General features: G+C 40.3%; 1 protein-coding gene across 5 annotated transcripts in view; it reads right to left on the minus strand.

The window, feature by feature from the left end:
- LOC5567482 (transmembrane and TPR repeat-containing protein CG4050) overlaps window positions 1-16,786 on the minus strand; it is a 920,140-nt gene that overhangs the window by 420,415 nt on the left and 482,939 nt on the right. The gene's annotated exons all lie outside the window — the stretch shown is intronic.

Raw genomic sequence — 16,786 nt, forward strand, 5'->3', positions numbered from 1 at the left:
TGATTTAGAATGTATTTCATTTTGATTGGATTTTATTTAAGGTGGAATCAAATTTGGATTCCATCTGGTTTAGAATTTTAAGAATTTGGATTTAGAAACAATTTCAATTGAATTTTGTTTGAATTTTGATTACATTTAAATTGGAATTAAGAATGAATTTTAATTTGATTAGTCTCTAATTTTGGTTAAAAAAAGGATTGGTTTTGGATTTGATGTAAGAAACCAATTTATCAAGTTAAACTACATTATAATCATAAGAGTGGAGAAGAGGGCGAATGTGGCGAATAGAGTTGTTATAGTTCGAAATATAAAAAAATAAGGTAAATTGTTTTCGATTCTACTTGTATTATGCTAAGCGTGTACAAGAGATGTCAAACAACGAGCGAAAATGAACGAAAAGCAGATTAGGCGAAACGGGCGAAACCAGAACTGTGCGGGAAAGAAGCCAGTTTTGAAAACAACTCAATCCAGTTTGGTGACAACTTTTGTAGAGAACGGACGGTGTTTGCTATAGTGTGTTTATTTGTTGGTTCGGCTCAAGTTTGGCCGATCAGTTAGGTTTCGGTTACTACACTAACTATCCTTTTGGCATTTGGCCTAACGACATCCGGCCTAACGGCCTGCTCCCATGAAAATGTATGGATTTGGCGGAATTCCCAAATAATCTCGGTGGAATTACTATTCTGTTTTTCTCAAGTTTTCCTCGAACAATGTTTGAAATAATAAAATGGACAATTTCTATGGAAAATCAACTAAGACATGATTCGTGAAACTTCAGCAGCATATTTTCGTGCAAGGGTTTCCTAAAACAATTCACAGAATATTTAATAATGATGGAATAAGAGAGAGAGATCAGGTTGGAAACCTTTACTTTTTTCACATTAATAGTTCTTGAAGAAATTCTAGAGTATATTTCGGATTAATTTCCAAGGAAATTTTAGAAAACTGTTTGATTTTTTAAAATCATAAACGATTAACAAAAACATGTTTCCTGTGGCAATGCAGTAACTTTCCGAACAAGCTCTTGAGGAACTTGAGGATGCCTGAAGTCTATTCGCGTTCAAAGGATCGTCTCGTAAAGTAAATTTCTTGGTTTGCCATTTGCATGTTCGAATGTGACCACTTTGGCAGTTCCCAGTGCTTTTCAGTGGTAGAAGGTGGTAAGCATGTCTGCTGAACCGGAACAAAACAAAACTAAATGCTTGCGTAAATCAGAGTGCTGATTTACTCGCATCTGTCGTGCTCGCGAGTGAACGAAGCCAAAGTGACTCGCGAACGTGTACGAAGCTGTTCAAAGTCAATTGCGCATTTGGAAAAACATATATTTTCCCTCCGAGATTTCTAGTTTTTAGGTGTTTTTGACCACAAACTGGTAGTTTACTGTCGATTTGATGGATATATAATTGATCTGTCTGTTAAAACCCGCGGAGAAATGTCAGCAAGCTTCTTGGTATCTTTTAAGTATGTTCTCCCGAACAAGCGGATGCATACTTATTCACAGCAAGCCTGTTTTCTAATTTGTCGTATTTTTTCTACGATGGTTTACACTCGTGAAATGCTTCATGATGCGAATATTTCCATCACTGGTGCTTTTAGAACATTCAATTGAAAAGCAAGCTCTTTTCTAGAAGAAACATAACGCAGAGAAGAAGAGAAAATATTTTTGTACTAAATTTAGTACTATACCATTTAATTCCACTATAGTTTGTATCTTTTGACAGATACCAAGTACCAAGTCGAGTCTAGTACACGACACTGAAGACGGCCTTATAGTTGAGGTCGACATACGCGTATCTGTCAAAAGATACAAACTATAATGGAATTAAATGGTATAGTACTAAATTCGGTTTTTCATCTACTTATAGGTTCATTTCACTAAACAGCTCGAAGATTTATTATCAATATACTGGTGTTTTTCAACTATTTTCTACCGCGACCACTCACCCACCATTCATAACGCACATATTGTACAATGAAATGCCAAACAAAACGAAACCCACCGTTAAACCCCTCCTGATTTGAACAGCATGGCACTCGACAAGGGGTGGTTCACCATATCATCGTGTACCTATCAAGCGGAAAACTCCTACCAATTATGATGGCTGTTCAATCCGAAACTATACTTCGTTTGCATTAATGCATTCAATTTTTCCGATTGGATCTCGCTCCTCGCTTGAAACGCATGGATCGTTTCAGTAGAGCCACTCCATTTCAGCCTGTCTGCCTGACTGCGCGTTTCCGATGATGAACGAAATTTGTAATGATGCTTTTAATTAAAACTGCAACACTAATTGGAATTTTATGCACACCGTTTGCTACGAGGGAAAGGATAGAGAGGCCAGGTGCCTTGGTTAGATGGGCTGCGGGATTCTGGTGAAGTGGCAGATTGAACTGGGGAAACCCACCAAGTTCAACTCTTTAATGCTGGAACAAAAATTGTTAAAGTTTTTGAAATTATTTTAATAGAACTGAAATTACCTGCGACAACATTGTCGTAGAAATTTACTTAAGTATATCCATTCTAAAAGATTCAAATGGTTACCCGACGGAAGAAAATTCGCTTGTGAATAAGCATGATTATAATTTACCTGATGGGTATGATTATTCTGTACGCTATCGTAAGACTGAAAAAAGAGAGTTGTTGGAGATTCTGCCTGGGGAATCCCAGCTAGGAAAAACGCCTAATACAAGCCTCAACAATTCGTTTGCGCGAATGGAAATCCCAAATGTTTGACTAATGGTTGCCTCCGCAATTTGCGCATACAAACTTTTTGGCATCTTTCTTCACAGGTCAGACGTCCTTAGCGTAAGAAGAACCTCCGCAAATCATGCATTTATCTATTGTTACCATGACCGCATTTTGGCACCGACGGCACTGAGTGCAGTTCTCGAAATTTCTGCCAGATTTCTGGCAGTCATTCCCATGTCAAACGGATATCGAACATAAAAAGCTTTAATATTGTTGGATATCATATGTGGAATACAGGAAATACAGAGGAATAAATCAAACAATCAATAAATTCAAGTTCCGCCTATAAAAAAGGAAAATCTCCCAAACCTACCGATATTTTTTCCCAATCGAATCCAAATACGTAGAGTACACTTAATCTTCAAATTTATCTCACGCAAATTGAATCCGGACAGATTCAAATACACCGACCTGGCCAAACAATCCAACAAATATTGGCTCCCGTAAATTTTCAACGCCCGGATGCCGGCTGGTATGTGCTATGCTGTGCAGCTCACTCATAATTGCACAATGCTTTTTAATTATTTACCTATTTGGGGAACGTTTCACTGCAGGGTTCGCGAAATTAATAATTTGTTATTGGAATCGAGTAGTTTTGTGCGTATGACATAATCGTGGCAGCGTCAGCAGCGATAAAAACAATAACTACCAGCACGGGATAAATATTGGTATAGGGAGGGGGAAGGACTCAATTCCGAGCAAACAAGATTAACGAGAAAAATAGGCGAGCAGCAAGCGAGTTTTGGAGCGAGCTTGTGTATACATATTAATTACGAGTTTGAATTATTTCGTTATGGCCCTGCAATCGGCGGCAGCCTACGGTCAATTTCATTATCATTGTCATTTGGTGGGAAAGGAAATATTTGACTGCAAAATGTTAACGTAATAAATATTAAAGAGAGTGTTCAATAAGTAGGTCATGAGTAAATATTTTGCTTTTTCACTGTTTTAAACAAATCTTTGAATACAAATAAGTAATAATCAGTTATAAAACCTAAAATATATTGCATGCAAAGATATTGTTTACACAGTGCACTCTGTGCTTTTTTGCCTTTGACGACTTACAATAGATACCGATCTGATTTTTCATTGCTGGTCTTTTTCGTGCTGAGATTGCAAAAAGCTTAATCCTGCCTAGTTTGGGAAGTGGCTACGGTTAGGTTAGCTCAGATCAATCTTCAGCATCAAATAACAGCAACGATTAATCTTTGCAGACTCATGCAAAATGGTACAGCCCAATTGGCGCTAGTATAAGAACCCTACTTTCGTAGATGGAACTTCTGTCTAGGTAGCCTTGTTGACCCAGTTTTTGATAATTTCAGAAAACTTGAAATGGCAAACACGCGCGCCATGTCCCGCGCATGCGTGCTAGATACTAGACTCAGGACGCAATGTAGAAGGAGTTGAAACAGAGGCCGTTCAACTAGAACAGAGTTATTCATGTCGGTTCGCAAGGCTTACATGAAGGCTCTTTGATCTGCTGAATGATCCAGCTGGAAAACCCTTTGTACAAATGTTTCCAGTTTGAGTGAAGACAGTCGGCTGAACAAAATCCTTGCCAAATCTAAGTGAACGACATTCGCTTACCTAATGATGACTTTGCGCCGGAAGCAGGTAAGTGGGTCTAAACTGTTTCTAAGAAAAAAGTAACAAAATTGTTTTTATTTAAAAAGATATTGCGGATACATGTTCAGCAAAAACACTAGTTTTTATAAAGCAATAAATGTTGATAAAAAGCATGATTTTTAGGGGTCATTCACATACAACGGCAAATATCTCAAAATGTAAACAGTTGAAAAAAAACGTGGCTTTGGCAAAATTGTTTCAAATTGCTGCTTCTACAATTTTGTCGCAGACACCATGTCCCTACCTGAATGTTACGCAAAAAAATAGTTCTTCTATCCCACTGCTAGGTGGATTTATTGAAAAACTTTATACATCAAAAGATGCGCTTTCTCTGAACAAACTATACCACTAAAATCAAAAATTTGACAACTATTCAAGAAGTGCACGAAATTGACAGTGCGATGTGACCCGCATGTTGTGGTTTCATGAAAAAAAAATAATTTGTTTCATCTTATTAGTGAAATCATGGCCAAATTTTCTGAGCTTGTTCAGCTCATGAACAGTTCTGAAGTTCCCTTGAGTATCAAAAGATTCTGAATATGTCAAGATATCTTGAATTTGAAAGACTTAAAGGCTAAAAATCCTCTAAAAAGTTTATAGCGACCCTAAAAATGCACTTTTTTATGTTTTGGAGATCATAACGACAGGACTTTTTGTTAAGCCTAGATCTTAGAAAAGATTTGGAAATTCGTAGAACTTTGAATACTTCTTAGAGTTTAGTTTGATTGATTCAAAGCATTTAGAGGAAAATAACCATCATCGTCAACAGATTTTCAAGACCAGCTTTTTTTTTGCTCAAAACTTAAGCAATGTTCAAGAAAATCTATCATTGCATTACTCTTGCTATCTGGATTGCAATGATAGAGTTTCTTGAAGATTTCTTCTAATTTATACAAAAATACTGGTTTTTCATTATCGATGATGGCTGATGATTGATTGAATGATGGATTCCTGAGCCTCAACGTTCTGCTAATTTTGCATTTCTTCTAAGATTAATCCTTAATTAAAAACAAGTTTCATCATCAGTTTCTCAAATTTCTTTAAATTCATGTATTTAAGCTCTGAAAACAAACTAATTTGTTTTAAGTCACGAATTTTCAGAATTGTTCCTCTAATTTTTTGTTCTTAAGTGCGATTAAACTTTTGGGATTTTTGGATATCCATCAAAAAGCTTCTGCATTTTTTGCGCCCTGTGGTCTGTTCTGAAATGGCCTGCATAGTCAGTTAGACTGAGGACCACTGCGCTTTATTATCATTATTTTTCTTATTAATTGTTATTTCAAGTTATATGGTCCTTGTTATTTATGCATTTGAATGTCTAGTAAAGGACAACTCATCGTTCTTTCTAGCCTACCATCCTGCCACTAGAGACCCCTTTTTGCCCAATTTTAAAACCCTTAAATTTTCATAGAAAAGATTATTTTCAGTTTCTGACATTCAGGAAAAAAGGGCGTTGAGGAGCTTGACCAGTGGATTACAACAAAATTGTATCACAATAAAGTATTTTTTTTAAATTAATTATGTTTATTTTTTTATAAATTTACTTTTGAGTTTTAATTTATATCATAATTATAGCACAAGGGGTCGTTCATAAATTAGGTAAGGGTATATGGGGGGAGAGGGGGTTTGAGATTTCTTACGCGCCATACAAATTATTTTTGATTTTCATACAAAAAATCTTACTATGGGGGGAGGGGGGGGTGGTCTAAAAACCGCCAAAATTGTCTTACGTAATTAATGGATCGTCCCCAAGTTGTTAAGAAGAATCTGACCAGTGGATTATAACAGAGTTGTATAAGGTTTTGTAAATCAGTAACCACGTTTTTTTAAACAAAATTTGTTATAATTTTCACTAATTAGTAGTTAAAATTTATGTTTTAAACTAAAATATATAGTTTTTTCGACCTACCCAGATTTTTTTCTAGCAATTTTATGAATTTGAATAATCAATTGTGTTTCAAATTTGTTGTTTGTAATAAATGTTGATATAATTGTGATATTATCTTGTTGTAATCCACTGGTCGGGTTGCTAGTTCCGCTTATACATGCTCAGTTTCATTCCACGTTCAAAGCCACATTTTTTTCGGGGATAAGACTGTGATAATTATGTTCTAGGTTATGGCCTTCAGTCTATAATGCCCAAAATAGATTTTGAGTTTTCATCCGACGTTTCGGACACATTTATTGTGCCTTTCTCAAGGAATTAACTGTGTTCCGTTTTTTCGTTAACGTGCCCATAGTATAGGTAGCAGAAGTCAACATACAGAATTTTGCCCGTTCTGGTACTTAACACGGGCGTAGAATCCAAAAAAGCGATCCGGGTCGCAGAACTTCGATAATGTTGCCTGTTTATCGCCACTTTTATTCTTATTCTTATATTCTTCGAAACACAGTTAATGCCTCGAGAAAAGCACAATAAATGTGTCCGAAACGTCGAATGAAAACTCAAAATCCGTTTTTGAGCATAATAGACTGAAGGCCATAACCTAGAACGTTACATTTTTATTTAGTTCAAAACATATTGAGTTATATTGTTGTTAAAAACTGCCAGTCTTCCAACACTGCAGATGACGGGGTGAATTCCGTATGCTCCCTGTATCCGTCATCATGACAAGGGAGTTGACAGAACGTCAGAACAAGGTGTGAAGACAAACATTGTGAAAGATTGGTCGATTCATTGTTCACTGTTAACCGCATTGTAAAACCGTGTTAAACACCAATTTGCCTATAGTAGGCCAAATATTATTATCACCTGGACAGCGTTTCTCCGAGGAGTAGATTATCCCTTCCTGTCGAACCACGAGTTAGTTACACGGTAAGCCGTCACTTCAGCACAAAATAGAGAGCTAGACCATATCGCTTTCACCTACAGCAATTTCATCTTGTGTGCACTCCGTAGAGATCGACCCAGGGAGCACCGTCCAAGGCCTTTAATTTGCCGACCAAGTCGGGCTGAGGTGTTCACAGGCGAGAAGGTGATCAACCTTTGAACCGTGAGTTATTTAATTGAATATTCCCTAATTTGTAACCTAAAAAGGTGAATTGAAAACCCTAATTGTACTTATATTTAAAGAGCCTACTTAAAATGTTACCTAGAACTTTATACATGCTCATTTTCCAATACCTAATACTAAACTACATGCATTTGCCAGGTGAGGTGAATTTCGTTGCCTATTTGAATTGTTGGCGAGTCGAGGTTTCTAAGATAAGGCTGTAGAACACTGAATGTGAGTTATATGAGAATTATATATGTATTAAAATGACCTAATGAAATCTCAATAAATTACAGCTTTAAAGCTGCTTCTGTAAAGGACTGCTAACAGAAGTGTTTCTACTCAAACCCGTTCGACTCCACAACAAACTTTAAAGATTCAGTCATTGAATCTATCACTGCGCAGTAAGCAGTAGGAAGTTCTGCGAAGTAAGCAGCAACATGAATTCCGCTCGGACTTGCGGAAAATGTCGCGCAGATGGCTGGGTGAATCATATGGTTGGATGTGATATGTGCGACATCTGGCTTCATCGGGATTGTGCAGATCTTACGAGCGAGACCCTTGATCCCAACAAAAGCTGGCGTTGTGATCGATGCCTACATGACGAGGCGACGGAAGTGGCCAGCAACCGCACGCACCGTACTACAAGAACGTCAAGCAGCATCCGAGCTCAACGGGCTGAGTTAGCTTTAAAGCTTCTTGAGGAGGAACAAGAGCTGATCAAGAGGAATCGTGAAAAGGAGGACGAGTTTCGCAGAAAGGAACAAGAAATACAGAAGAAGAGAGCAGAGGAAGATGCCAAGCTGCTGAAACAGAAACATGAACTTCTGCAGTCCTTGGAGGAGGAAAACGGAAGCGTTAGAAGCGTTATGAGCAGTAAAGCAAGTCGGAAGAAGGTCGAGTCATGGCTTGGAACTGCTCCTGGCTCTGCTGAGAAACCGCATGCCTCTGGTGATGCTGCTCATTCTGGAATCCCAATCGTGACAACAGGGGCTGCTACGATATCAAACCAGAAAACTAGTTTCGATGCTTTGTTCAACACGAATGCTACGAAGAACGTCAACAGGCCCAGATCGACGTCAACACCCCAAAAACACTTAAGTACTCCTTCAGTTATTCCTTATGCAACAGTCCCTCTATCGAACTTACCAATTCAAGTGACCACCAGTTCATCTGTTTCAAAGTGGGCTGGGTACTATCCTGGGGCAAATGTTAACACATCGTCTGCACTTCCGACGATTCTTGAATCCCAATCGAATGCGACGAATGTCACTCAAACAAATGTATCATTTGGAAGTCCAGGTATTACACCATCGGCTCCATTTGCTTCCAAATTAAGCGATAGGCAATTACCTCCGATATATACTGCTGGTTCTCACAAACCATCTTCCGAAAGCATGTCTTTCGGGCAAATAGTATCTGTCAATTCCGGATCACAATTCGGACGTGTGTCAAACGTAGTTACAACGCATTCGCTATCTAAGTCGGGTATGTCGTGTTCGGGACAGTGGAATCGACCTTGGATGACGCCAGCTGTTACTACCACACCTGTATCGGTTCCATCATTGGGTGTTTGTGAACAACCAGAAGCTGGTTGGCGAATGACTACTAGTTCGAATTCAGTGTTTCCAGCAACAACCGGAAATAGTGATTCTCAGCGAATCGATGGTTCACATTGTATAGTGCCTCCTTCTGGACAACAGCTTGATACGTCCTTCCAGCAAGCACCTTCAGGTGTTCAAATAGCGGCACGACAGGTAATGCCAAAAGAGTTGCCGTCATTCTCCGGTGACCCACAAGACTGGCCGTTATTTTCCAGTTCGTTTTACAACTCTTCGACAGCCTGTGGGTTCACAGACGCGGAAAATCTAGCCCGTTTACAGCGTTGCTTGAAGGGACATGCGCTAGAATCCGTAAAGAGTCGTTTACTAATGCCCCAGTCAGTACCACACGTGATGGAGACTTTACGGATGTTATATGGACGACCAGAAATCCTAATTCACTCTCTACTGCAGAAGTTGCGAAGTATTCCTTCACCCAAAAATGAGAACTTGCAATCAATCATCACCTACGGTTTGGCGGTGCGTAACCTGGTTGACCACATGCATATTGCAAATCTGGAAGACCATTTGCGCAACCCTATGCTGGTGCATGAACTAGTGGAGAAGCTTCCACCGCAAATGCGAATGCAGTGGTCCTGGTACAAGCGTTCAATTTCGGATGTCAACCTGGCGACTTTCGGAGAATTTATGTCGGAGATGGTGAAGACAGCAACAGACGTAACGATGCCATTGGATTCGACGATACAGCAGACTAAACCCATTAACATGGGACGTGAAAAGCAAAAGTTGTATGTTCACGCAGAAGCTGATGAAGGTCATTCAGCGGAAGCGACAGTGAACTTACAGAATTCTTTGAGAGAAGCGGAAATCGTGAAGAGACTTTGTGCTTACTGTTCCGATGAAACTCACGAAGTTGCTCGATGCCATCAATTCAAGGCTTTAGACCTTGATGGCAGATGGAAGGCGATCAGATCATAAAGACTTTGCAGAACTTGTTTGATTCCACATCGGAAGTGGCCGTGCCGATCTGGTAAGGAGTGTGGAGTAGACGGTTGTCGATTCCGCCACCATGCGTTGTTGCATTCACGAATAGCTACTGATTCAGCTACTGGTACATGTTCTAATGACAACGTCGTGCGACAAAATTTCCATTCTGTGACGAAATTTTCTCTATTTCGTTATATCCCAGTCACGTTAGAAGGAAATGGAAAGAAAGTTGACACGTTTGCGTTTTTGGACGATGGAAGTGAATCCACATTATTGGAATCCGGACTTGCAGCAGAGTTGAATATCAACGGTTCTGAGGAACCTCTCTGGCTGGGCTGGACCGGAGATATAACTCGAGAAGAGAAGGGCTCTCAGCGAATCTCTGTAGCCATCTCAGGAACCGGATTAAAAGGTCAATACCGATTGGATAATGTGCGTACGGTACAGACACTAAAGTTTCAAAGTCAGTCGTTCCAGTATAACGAGCTCCAAAAAATCTACCCACACCTGCGAGAACTCCCATTGCGCAGCTATTCAGACGCGGTTCCAAGGATGATCATCGGCATCGAGCATGCACAATTGCTCACTTCCCTGAAGGTTCGAGAAGGCGGTGCAAATGATCCAGTAGCAGCAAAAACGCGGCTGGGCTGGTGCGTGTACGGGAAGCAGATCGATGGAAACAGCACAGTTACCCGGCTTCATGTTCACTCTGAGGAAGTTGGTAACCGAGAATTACACGAGCAAATGAAACAATACTTTAGCATCGAAGAGGCCGCGGTAGCTACCCCACTGGAGTCAGAGGAAGATAGACGAGCTCGCGGTATACTTGAAAAAACAACTCGTCGAATAGACGGAGGTTTTGAGACCGGACTTCTGTGGAAATATGATCGGCCATCATTTCCCAATAGCTATCCACTTGCTGTACGCAGAATGCAGTCATTGGAGAAGAAACTTTCAAAGGAACCTGCACTTCAAGAACGAATTAATGAACTAATAGCCGAATATGAAGTGAAAGGATACGCCCATCGAATTACACAAGCGGAAGTTCAGTCGACAAATTTGGACCGTGTGTGGTACCTGCCGCTTGGTATCGTGAGAAATCCAAAGAAACCAGAGAAGATTCGTCTAATTTGGGATGCTGCGGCGCGAGTAAACGGTGTTTCATTCAACGACATGCTCTTGACAGGGCCCGACATGTTGACGTCATTATTTGCCGTCCTACTAAGGTTTCGTCAGAGGGCCGTTGCCGTGTGTGGAGACATCCAGGAAATGTTCCACCAAGTACGGATCATCACCCAAGATAAGCAGTCCCAGCGGTTTATTTATCGTGAACATCCAGATCAGGCACCACAGGTCTTCATCATGGATGTGGCGACATTTGGTGCAAAGTGCTCGCCATGCTCCGCGCAGCACGTCAAGAACACGAACGCGAAGGATTTCGCATCGCTTTTTCCGAAGGCTGCCGAAGCTATTGTTAATGCACATTATGTTGATGACTACTTAGATAGCGTCGATACGATCGACGAAGCAGTTCAACTAGTGGAAGAAGTGAAATACGTACACGCCCAAGGTGGATTCCACATCCGAAACTTCTCATCCAACTCTCCTGAGCTGCTACAACGTTTAGGTCAAACCAAGCCAATTGAAGAGAAATCCATGATACTCGACAACGTCATGGATACGGAGCGGGTGCTAGGTATGATGTGGAAGCCCGCTGAGGACGTTTTTACTTTCGACATTAATTTGAAGGATGATCTTGCAAAGCTACTATTAGAAGGAACTGCTCCCACTAAACGGCAGGTGTTGAGAATCGTCATGTCGCTGTTTGACCCATGCGGATTCATTGCTCACTTCATAATTCATGGCAAGATTCTCATACAGCACATCTGGAGATCTGGCACTGATTGGGATGATAGTATTGCGGATGGTCTACTCGGCTTATGGCACCACTGGACTCGACTTCTACAACAATTGATCGAAGTGAAGGTTCCTCGCTGTTTCTTCGGCAATACAGGTAGTAAGCTACATGATGGAATACAGATTCACGTCTTTGTCGATGCAAGCGAGCTAGCTTACGCATGTGTAGCATATCTGCGGATTGTCAAGAACAAGAAGGTGTGCTGCGTATTCGTGGCGTCAAAGACGAAAGTTGCGCCTCTCAAGCCGCTCTCTATCCCACGTCTGGAGCTGCAAGCTGGATTAATAGGGTGCCGACTGATGGACAATATATGCACAGCCCTAGATCTCCCGTTGGAAGGGCGGTACCTGTGGACGGATTCAAGAACATGCCTCTCGTGGATTCGTTCAGATAGCCGGCGTTATCATCCATACATAGGCTTCAGGGTTGGTGAAATTTTGAATGTATCTGTAGTAGATGAATGGCATTATGTTCCATCGAAACAAAATGTGGCCGACGATGCAACTAAATGGGGATGTGGACCTAGCTTCAGCCCAAGTAGTCGCTGGTATACCGGACCAAATTTTCTGTACTTGACGGAAAACGAATGGCCCGAGCAACCACGGAAAGAAATGACAACCGATGAGGAGCTACGCGTAGTGTTTCATCACCATCGAAAAATGCCACAAACATTGATCGACGTGAACAGGTTCTCGAATTGGAACCGTATTTTACGAGCAACAGCTTTCGTGATCAGATCCTCTAAACTGTTCAAGAAGGAACGTCATTTTGGACCGCTAACCAGCGAAGAACTACTACAGGCAGAAAATTTATTGTGGCGACAAGTGCAGAATGAAACATTCCCTGACGAATACTGCATACTGGAGTTCAACATGGTCAAACACGGAATGGAACAGAAACGAATTGAGAAAGGTAGCCCGCTGTATGATCAGTCCCCGTTCATGGATGATGCAGGTGTGATACGAATGAATAGTAGGATAAAGGCTGCACCTACCGTTTCATTCGGAATGAAATATCCCATCATATTGCCGAAGGATCACCCTCTAACAACTCTACTTGTTGACAGTTACCACCGTAGATTCAAACATCAGAACCGTGAAACGGTGTTGAACGAAATTCGACAGCAGTTCCGAATACCGAAATTGCGTTCCTTGATACAACGTGTTGCCAAGAATTGTCAACACTGCAAGGTTAGAAAGACAGTGCCGATACCACCAATGATGGCAGCGCTTCCGAAGGTCAGGCTAACACCTCACATTAGACCGTTCTGCTATACCGGTGTTGACTACTTCGGACCACTTCTAGTGAAACAAGGTCGTAGCTTGGTCAAACGCTGGGTGGCGCTCTTTACATGTCTCACAACACGGGCGATACATTTAGAAATAGTGCATAGTCTCTCCACGCAGTCCTGTATTATGGCTATTCGAAGATTCGGCGCACGAAGAGGATTTCCAACCGACTTCTATTCCGACAATGGGACCTGTTTTCAAGGAGCTAGCAATTTGCTGACGAAGCAGATTGAAGCCATTCATGAAGGTTGTGCTGTAACATTTACCAATGCGAGAACGACTTGGCACTTTAACCCACCATCTGCACCCCACATGGGAGGTTCCTGGGAACGGATGGTGCGTTCGGTTAAGGAGGCGATGAGAGCCATTTCAGAACATCCTCGTCATCCAAGCGACGAGGTTCTAGAAACTGTGGTGCTGGAAGCGGAAGCGATTGTCAACTGAAGACCTTTGACAAACGTGCCACTAGACAATGCCGAACAAGAAGCCTTAACGCCGAACCACTTTTTGCTGTACGGTTCAAGCGGTATAGTGCAGCCAAGGTCATCACTATCGGACGAAGGAGTTGTTCTGCGAGATAGCTGGAAATTGGTGCAGCATCTAGCCGACGAGTTCTGGAGACGTTGGGTTCGTGAATACTTACCGACGTTGACAAGGCGAACCAAGTGGTTCGAAACGGTTAAACCTTTGGAACCTGGAGATTTGGTGATTGTAGTCGACAACAACAAGCGAAATGGGTGGCTACGAGGACGTATTACTGAGGTCATGCGACATAAGGATGGTCAAGTCCGAAGTGCAATGGTTAGAACTGCAGATGGTATAATGAAGCGACCAGCAGTGAAACTGGCTCCACTAGATGTTCGCGATGATCAGATGCAGGGTACCCCGGAATTACACGGAAGGGGGGATGTTAAAAACTGCCAGTCTTCCAACACTGCAGATGACGGGGTGAATTCCGTATGCTCCCTGTAACCGTCATCATGACAAGGGAGTTGACAGAACGTCAGAACAAGGTGTGAAGACAAACATTGTGAAAGATTGGTCGATTCATTGTTCACTGTTAACCGCATTGTAAAACCGTGTTAAACACCAATTTGCCTATAGTAGGCCAAATATTATTATCACCTGGACAGCGTTTCTCCGAGGAGTAGATTATCCCTTCCTGTCGAACCACGAGTTAGTTACACGGTAAGCCGTCACTTCAGCACAAAATAGAGAGCTAGACCATATCGCTTTCACCTACAGCAATTTCATCTTGTGTGCACTCCGTAGAGATCGACCCAGGGAGCACCGTCCAAGGCCTTTAATTTGCCGACCAAGTCGGGCTGAGGTGTTCACAGGCGAGAAGGTGATCAACCTTTGAACCGTGAGTTATTTAATTGAATATTCCCTAATTTGTAACCTAAAAAGGTGAATTGAAAACCCTAATTGTACTTATATTTAAAGAGCCTACTTAAAATGTTACCTAGAACTATATACATGCTCTTTTTCCAATACCTAATACTAAACTACATGCATTTGCCAGGTGAGGTGAATTTCGTTGCCTATTTGAATTGTTGGCGAGTCGAGGTTTCTAAGATAAGGCTGTAGAACACTGAATGTGAGTTATATGAGAATTATATATGTATTAAAATGACCTAATGAAATCTCAATAAATTACAGCTTTAAAGCTGCTTCTGTAAAGGACTGCTAACAGAAGTGTTTCTACTCAAACCCGTTCGACTCCACAACAATTGTTGTTCAAATTTTATCATATTTTGTAGGTGTAATTTAGAGAAAATTGTGCTTCAATTATTGTTGTGTTAACTACTAATCAAATGCTATCTGAGAAACAACCTCTGTAACAAGGCTGTTGTAATCCACTGGTCGGGAAATTGCATTCGATAAAAAATACGACAATTATGACAAAGTATGTTGAATTATAAAATGGCACTTACTTCGCTTTGTCAAATTAAAGAAGCATTGCAAGTAAATTCTTTTTTTATTGCATCTAAACATTTGAGTGAGCCAGAATAGCCATAGTAATAATTGAAGGTGAATTTTCAAGTTATAAAAAATGACCTTCGGTGAAATAAGCATAACTTTGTTATTTTTGAACAAATTTTTATGCTTGAAGCATCATTTTATTCAAAATTAAATTAATGAAAATTTGTAGAACATCAAACTTGTATAAAATCAAAACTAGTCTTAGTTAAACATACTTCTATCCAAATTTTACCTCATTTTACTAAAAACTCATTTTTGTTTGATCATAACTTCATAATGTACTCAATCGATTCCGAATCTTTTTACATGTTTTTAAAGCAAATTTAGTTGTTTTCAAACTGTTCATACAACACATTTTTCTAAAAAATGGTTTTGACTTAGTTATTCAACAAAAAATACCCAAAATCATGATTTGTCAATTTGTCGGAGGCCAGATAGCCGTAGCGGTAAACGCGCAGCTATTCAGCAAGACCAAGCTGTGGGTCGTGGTTTCGAATCCACCGGTTGAGGATCTTTTCGGGTTGGAAATTTTCTCGACTTCCCAGGGCATAGAGTATCTTCGTACCTGCCACACGATATACACATGCAAAAATGGTCATTGGCATAGTAAGCTCTCATAGTAAGCAAAATCCTTCTCAAGGGCTTAACAAATGAGAAAAACCAGTTTCAGCTTTAGAGATAATATTTAACTGTCAAAAAATTAAAAAAAAACTTGCATTTTTCGTTAAAAAATCATGTTTTTGTGCAGTTTTTTTTCCTGAATAACTTGGCCAAGATATTTTTTTAGTGAAATATGATGTAAAAAAGGTTAGAAAACAATTGAATTAGCATGTTAAAAGATTTGGAATTAGTTGAGAAATAATGAAGTTATGGTCAAACGAAGTTAAAAATTTTAGTAAAATGCGGAAAGTTTTTGAATAATTTACTTGTAACTCAAACTTGTTTTGATTTACACATTTTTGGTATCCTACAAAATTTTCATAAATATAATTTTGAAGGTATTGATGCTAAAAGTTTTAAAATCGGTTGAAAAATAACAAATATATGTTTATTACACTAAAGGTCATTTTTTATTACCTGAAAATTCACCTTCAAGACGCTTGCGCCATCTCTAAATGTTAATATTTTTGGCTCAGATTTTGTGGTTTCTCTTCCAATGTGATTTGAATGCAGTGGAGCACACTATTTTTTGGTTTTGAGAACTTTTGAAAAATAAGCCGCACCCTACTGCACATACTTTTAATTTCTCCTCATCACCAATGAGCAATTCCCTGGCTCAAAAAACAGACGGCCTAAGCGCCACTTCCGAAGAGGACCGTCTGTCGGGTTATGTTTACCCGACAAGAAACCAAACCTCAGTGTGGGTTTGTTTTTCAAGAGACCAAATAGCAATTTAAGAAACGATACAGAAAACTCAAATAGTATGGTGGATCCAGATTTCTCAGATATAGAGGTCGCCTTAAGTGATTCTCAAAAAATAGTTAATGCTGACCGTCGTTCTACCGACACACAAAGGATTTTAGTGCTTCGTGAAGCCCAAGCAGGACAGTTTTTACATTCAGAAATGGAATAGTGAAAAGCGAAAAATGAAAAAGTGATTTGTTTGATTTGTGTCCTCAGTACCGTTGGTTTTTGGCTGCCCTAAGTTCACCGAACTCCGGGAATCCGGAAGTGAC

Source organism: Aedes aegypti, chromosome 3 (assembly GCF_002204515.2).
Source record: "Aedes aegypti strain LVP_AGWG chromosome 3, AaegL5.0 Primary Assembly, whole genome shotgun sequence".
Classification (NCBI taxonomy): Eukaryota; Metazoa; Arthropoda; class Insecta; order Diptera; family Culicidae; genus Aedes; species Aedes aegypti.